A 5,636-nucleotide genomic window follows, 5' to 3' on the forward strand; every position below is an offset into this window, starting at 1 on the left:
CACCCCCCACCACCACCCGATGGATCGGAAGCTATATTGAAGATTATCATCTAAAAAGCGTGTCTTCAGTTTCTAATAAGACTATTTTCCCCATCACGCCTTGTGTGCCTAAAATACAAGCTCACTTGGTGACTTTAATATTGACACAAAAACAAATTAGAGTAAGAAGGTCTGTTTACAAATTGCCACCATGGACTGTCTCCAGGAATTATGAATGGGCTGGGATCACATCATTGTGTCTGGCTGTCCAGAGTGCGCTACTGCGTGCCCTCAGCAGAGGCTGCTGTTCTCCAACTGATAAAACTGGTAAGTCATGAGGACTGTCATGCCCCTGTCTCTTTATGAGCTATCCCTTTACCTCTAGCCATGAAACCAATGTGTTTTTGTTTTTTTTACTGTTTGTGTTTTATAGACAGGCCAGTTCAATCTAAACAATACCTTATTGAAATGACATCTCTATTAATAAGTGCAGCTTTTTGCCATAGGTTTTATTAATGCATAATAATATACTGATGTCTCACGAGTTGCAGGTCATTTAGACCTCCAGCCTGAGTGTAAAGGTTTTCTCATTTAATTAAGTAGGGGTGATGCTCCTGCAGTCAAGGATGTCTTTAACCTTCAGCTGACTTTGTCTATGAAATGGGCACAAAACAGCATACCCACCCAGCCTGTCCCACTGCTGCCCCCTGGTGTCCAATATGTCCTGCTAACAGAACAGGTGGCTCACCTGCTTTGTGTCTTATTTTGCCATTGATAGCAAAGAGACACAGAAACCAAATAGCCATGAGCTACCAGAACACAAGAGCAAAGAGAGCTGCTGGTTTGACACCAGTTTTGATAAATACATAATGTGATGTTGGAGAGTGTTTTCCTGTGCAGGGTGGTGGGGGCTATTATGTATGTTGTTTGCTAAAAACAGCATATTATTACTTTCATTCTTATAACAATTGATTTATATTGCAGACTCAATGTGTGAATTTGGATTTTAAGGAAATATTGGAAATAACAGCTACGGTATAAACCCATACCTTGACTTTATTTTCTGTACCACATTCTTGTCTTTGAAAGTGCTGCACTGCTACCCGTGTAAATTTATGTCTAGATTTATGTCCACTGTCCTCCCTGTCTGTGATTACTCTAACTCAAACGGAGACGAGAGTGAGAGGGAAATAAAAATTTTAAGAGGCAGGACGGGGAATATATTAAGCAGCCATGTTCTGAATATATTTAGTGCACTGTTAGACTTTGCTGTAATTTCTACAGTTACTTACCACAAATGGCCCAGTAAAATACCATAATTTTCTTTTCCGGTTAATTACTGTAATAAACATTGCATTATGGGTATTGACATTTCATTTACAGTGCTTTACTGTATATTTTGAATTTGCGGTACACTGTTAAACTCTACTGTATTTCTACAGTTACTTACCACAAAATGCCCAGTAAAATATCGTAATTTTCTTTCCGGTTCATTACTGTAATATGCATTGCATTATGGGTAGTAACATTTGATTTACAGTGATTTACTGTATTTTTTGAATATGCGGTAGTCTGTTGTAAAACAACAGCAGTAGTGATACTGTAGTTAAATAAGACAGACAGAAAATATTTAGTTAATGTTAAAGAAGCATAGAAATTAAATGGAAAAAAAAATATCTCTATACAATTAAATTATTCATTTTTAAGATATTTTACATTTACATTTATTATGCTTTAGCTGTGAAGTTAATTTAAATTTTGTGTATGACCTCACAGACTTCAAAAGAATAGCGGGGTAGATATTCAAAGGTGTTGAAAGAAGTAGCGGCTCGAGAAATCAAAGGAGGACCGCTTTGGTCCGTGCGCAGCAGAGTCCGGTCACAACACTACTCAGAGAGAGCTGGAGCAGCTTAAGGTAAGATCAATCTTTGCAATTCTGTGACATTAAAATCTCTGCTGATAGCTCGCTAGCGGCGACGTTAGCTTACCGACCTGTGTCATAGCTGGGCTAGAGCAAGCTGTTAACTAGCTTCCCCCCGAAGGAAAACCAGACGCGCTCCAACCTAACATTTTCCCATGGTGAGGATTAGCTAGCTTAATTACGACGTTCGGTAAAGCTAACACTACTCGTTTTACATTCGCTGTTCGGCACATCTTTTTTATTTGTCACACCATTGTCTGAAATACAATGTAACCCATATTCTGGGAGTTTAAGGTCGGTTCTGCTAGCTTATGAGCTTGCTGTTGCCGTATTTTGGCTAACATTACCTCCGGTTAATGCTAACGTTAAACTCCCAATTCTGTTGGTTGGTTTGTCAGTGTTTTAGAATGATTAAGCACAACTTATTACAGCTATATTTGTGTAGTTTTTTTAGCTAAATAAAAGACGTGTGGTAAATTTAATTCATCGTTAACCACATTAAGCTCTAGTTTTGGTGGCAAATTCAGTGCCTCCAGCATTTATGGAGAGCAGTTTTTTGCCTTAGCTTCAGGGTTTGGCCACTTAAAACCATCGTGATGTCCAGCAAAGATTTGCCTCAGTGCCTTACTTTGCAGTAGTATTATTGCTTTCTACCATGTTATGTGGGAAAAGAAAAGTAGTATTTTCCAAGCCCCTTGACTTAAATTTGACAAGATTGTTAAACAAATTATTTAAGGACTCTTTATAATGACATAGTGATAACTTTTAATACATCACATAACATTCTGTTTATTCTAACAATAAAGAGTTACCTACATTATACTGGTTACCTGCATACTAATGCATGCATTTTTTATCTTGTTGTAATTGTATTTATAACCCCATGCATGCACTTTAAAAATAATTTTCATCATTCAAATGTAGAACAACAACCAGTGATGGAACAACTGAGAGAGATGGGAGAGGGAAGAGAAAGCTGGAAGAAGGCTTGACCCCATGACCCACAGGAGCACATGATCCCTTTCAACCATCTATCCTCATACAACAAAAAAAAGTATGTACAGGTATACGTTTTGCAACCTGTGTACTCAAGAATTAGAAATATTCTGGGACATGTGAAAAACATCACTAACGGCAAACTATAGGTTTCTTGTGGAAATGAGCAAAGTCCCACTTCCTTAAACAGGAACCACAAACACATACGTGTGTGTTGTGTGTGTGTGTGTGTGAGGAGTGTGAGTGTGGTGTGTGTGGTGTGTGTGTGTGTGTGTGTGTGTGTGTGAATAAGGGCTGTATTTAAAGATGACTGCTCTTGATGAAAATCTTAAACCTGTTTTTCTTTTAAGATTCTTTTAAGGATCAACCCAGATGAGGGCACCAAGTGCACTGCTACTGTGGTACAAGCTACAAGACGAGAGCGTCGCAAAGAAAGGTGACGAGTATGTGCTCCAGAGTCACCACCTTCCTCCAACGGCTCACCGATATTGAGTGGATGACATCAACTAGGTAAGCATTTTCTTGTGTGATGTAAAATAGTTAACATCAGAAAAATGATTACACAGTACGATGAAGGGTGCGGGGTAGTACCCTTCGCTCCAACAATGACACAACTAAATCATCCTGAATTTACCATTGGTAAGTAGAGGTCACAGTTATGCAGAAAAGTACAAAGTTGTGTTTTTAATTTTAGTTAAGTTTTCTTATGTTTTTTTATAAGTGAATGATAAGAATAACAATCTTTGAAGTTGGTCCAGTACTGAGCGAGAACACTGTGACCTGCAGCTTTCAAAAGGGTTCTAATGTAATCATATAGGGCAAATGTGCGTCGTCAATTTTCGCACTAAAAGTTCTGTTTTTGCCACTGATGGTGTCAACATATATTTTAAGTTTCTGACACCCTTTGGGAAGGATCCTAACAGAGATTAACCTTTTACTTAAAGAGGAAGATCCTTCGTTAGACAGTTTTGTGAAACGGCTCAAAATCATCATCACCAAACCCATCGACAGACAGCAAAAGAAAGTAGAAAAACCTTTGAATTATCTGGGGACTTCACTACTGGTGACTTATTTGTATACTGTCATATTCTGTTTATGCACAAGTTTTAAGTTTGTTAACAGTTTAGATGAGAGAAACTCATGATCATTTCTCTGCTCTCATCAGTCAAGTAGGACCACTCACCCGAGCATCTCTGGATTGAGGGGCTCCATCTTGGCCTCTCTGTCCACCTTAGAAGATGTGGATCAGCAAGCAGAGTACCAGGGTCCGGCCTTCACAAATCCTTCTAGCAGACTGTTCCTCCTTCCAAAGCCCAACAACTTCAGCTTGTGGTAACAAACACCCCACATTTGTGATACATTTGCAAATACAGGTTATTTAGTTTTCTTCGGGATTTAAAATGTTCAATTCGTTTTGAGAGTCAATTCAAATGGTAACACATTGTTCAGACTTGTATTTGCCTCTGATGCTGCCCGTGTTTTGGCGCATATTTAGACATCGTTTTAGTATCACTTGTATGTAATTTTCTGTTCTTTTGCACTTTCAGAGTTAAAAATATCTTGTTCCTGATGTTTTTACGAAAATAAAAATGTATTACTTTTGTACATGGGCTAAAGTCAATTATTTGGAATTATTAAATTCAATAGAATTTATGTAAAATATTTAAAATTGTTTGTACAGCCAATGCCAAATAGTTAAAACATTGTGAACCACAATTACAATAAAACTATAATACAGCAAGACAATTTCAGTATTATTTAGCAAATTGTAATTATAAATGATACTGTAAGGTATTATACAGTAAAACTAAGTTACAGTAAGGGTACTTTTTTACGTAAAACTAAGGTACAGTAAAGGTATTATATTACTGTAAAACTAAGGTACAGTAAGGGTATTTTTACTACGTAAAACTAAGGTACAGTAAGAGTATTATACTGTAAAACTAAGTTACAGTAAGGGTATTCTAATACTGTAAAACTAAGTTACAGTAAGGGTATTATACTGTAAAAAACATTTACGGTTATGATACTGTAATCGGGTAGTTACAGTAACTTACTGGCAACGTGTTGCCAGTAACTTACTGTAATCGGGGAGTTACAGTAACTTACTGGCAACGTGTTGCCAGTAAGTTACTGTAAGGGTTTTTATACTGTAAAAAGCAATTACAGTTATGATACTGTAATCGCGTAGTTACAGTAACTTACTGGCAACACGGACAAAAAAGTACTGTACCATGCACGCTTGTCTTTTCAATTCTTATTCTGTCCACCTCTGCTAATGTGCATCTCCACAGCTTGCTTGGGTGTGTCACAGGCACTAATTTCCTGTCCTTACCCCGACTCCTCTTTATTTAAGTTTACTACATTTTAGACATTAAATTGATGCCTTTATACAGGGTAAATTGCAATAAGTGAGCAGTTAGGATGCACATCAGCTTCAGTCAAAGATGGATTAATGAGAAATGTGTTGGGGACAGTTTTAGAGAAAGGTTTCCCTTTTTGTTACAGGACTGTCTCTCTTGTCATAAAGTTCTCCTCTCCTCCTCATATCCTCTCCTTCTCAACTGACAGTGTTTACAGTTTGAGTTTTGCACGAGTGGTAATGAGACAGCAGGGAGAAGAGAGCAGTCTTTTGTTTTTAATAAAACCACTGAGTTGTGTGATGGGTCTCGCTACACTGTGTGGCTAAACAAGTTTTTTTCTCCTATGTCTGTCTGTCTGTCTCTCTCTCTCTCTCTCT

General features: G+C 37.7%; 2 protein-coding genes across 3 annotated transcripts in view; one reads left to right on the forward strand and one right to left on the reverse strand.

Moving 5' to 3' along the window:
• LOC116692455 (rho-related GTP-binding protein RhoA-C) overlaps positions 1 to 5,636 on the reverse strand; it is a 732,216-nt gene that overhangs the window by 191,214 nt on the left and 535,366 nt on the right. The gene's annotated exons all lie outside the window — the stretch shown is intronic.
• The window catches only part of LOC116692437 (potassium voltage-gated channel subfamily A member 3), a 9,371-nt gene that overhangs the window by 2,639 nt on the left and 1,096 nt on the right, over positions 1 to 5,636 (forward strand). For both annotated transcript variants that reach the window (XM_032520735.1, XM_032520734.1), the window contains exon 1: positions 1 to 306. This exon is cut by the window's left edge and continues 2,639 nt beyond it. The gene's annotated coding sequence lies outside the window, so the exon portion shown is untranslated. The remainder of the gene's footprint in view (positions 307 to 5,636) is intronic.

Source organism: Etheostoma spectabile, chromosome 7 (genome assembly GCF_008692095.1).
Source record: "Etheostoma spectabile isolate EspeVRDwgs_2016 chromosome 7, UIUC_Espe_1.0, whole genome shotgun sequence".
Lineage (NCBI taxonomy): Eukaryota > Metazoa > Chordata > Actinopteri > Perciformes > Percidae > Etheostoma > Etheostoma spectabile.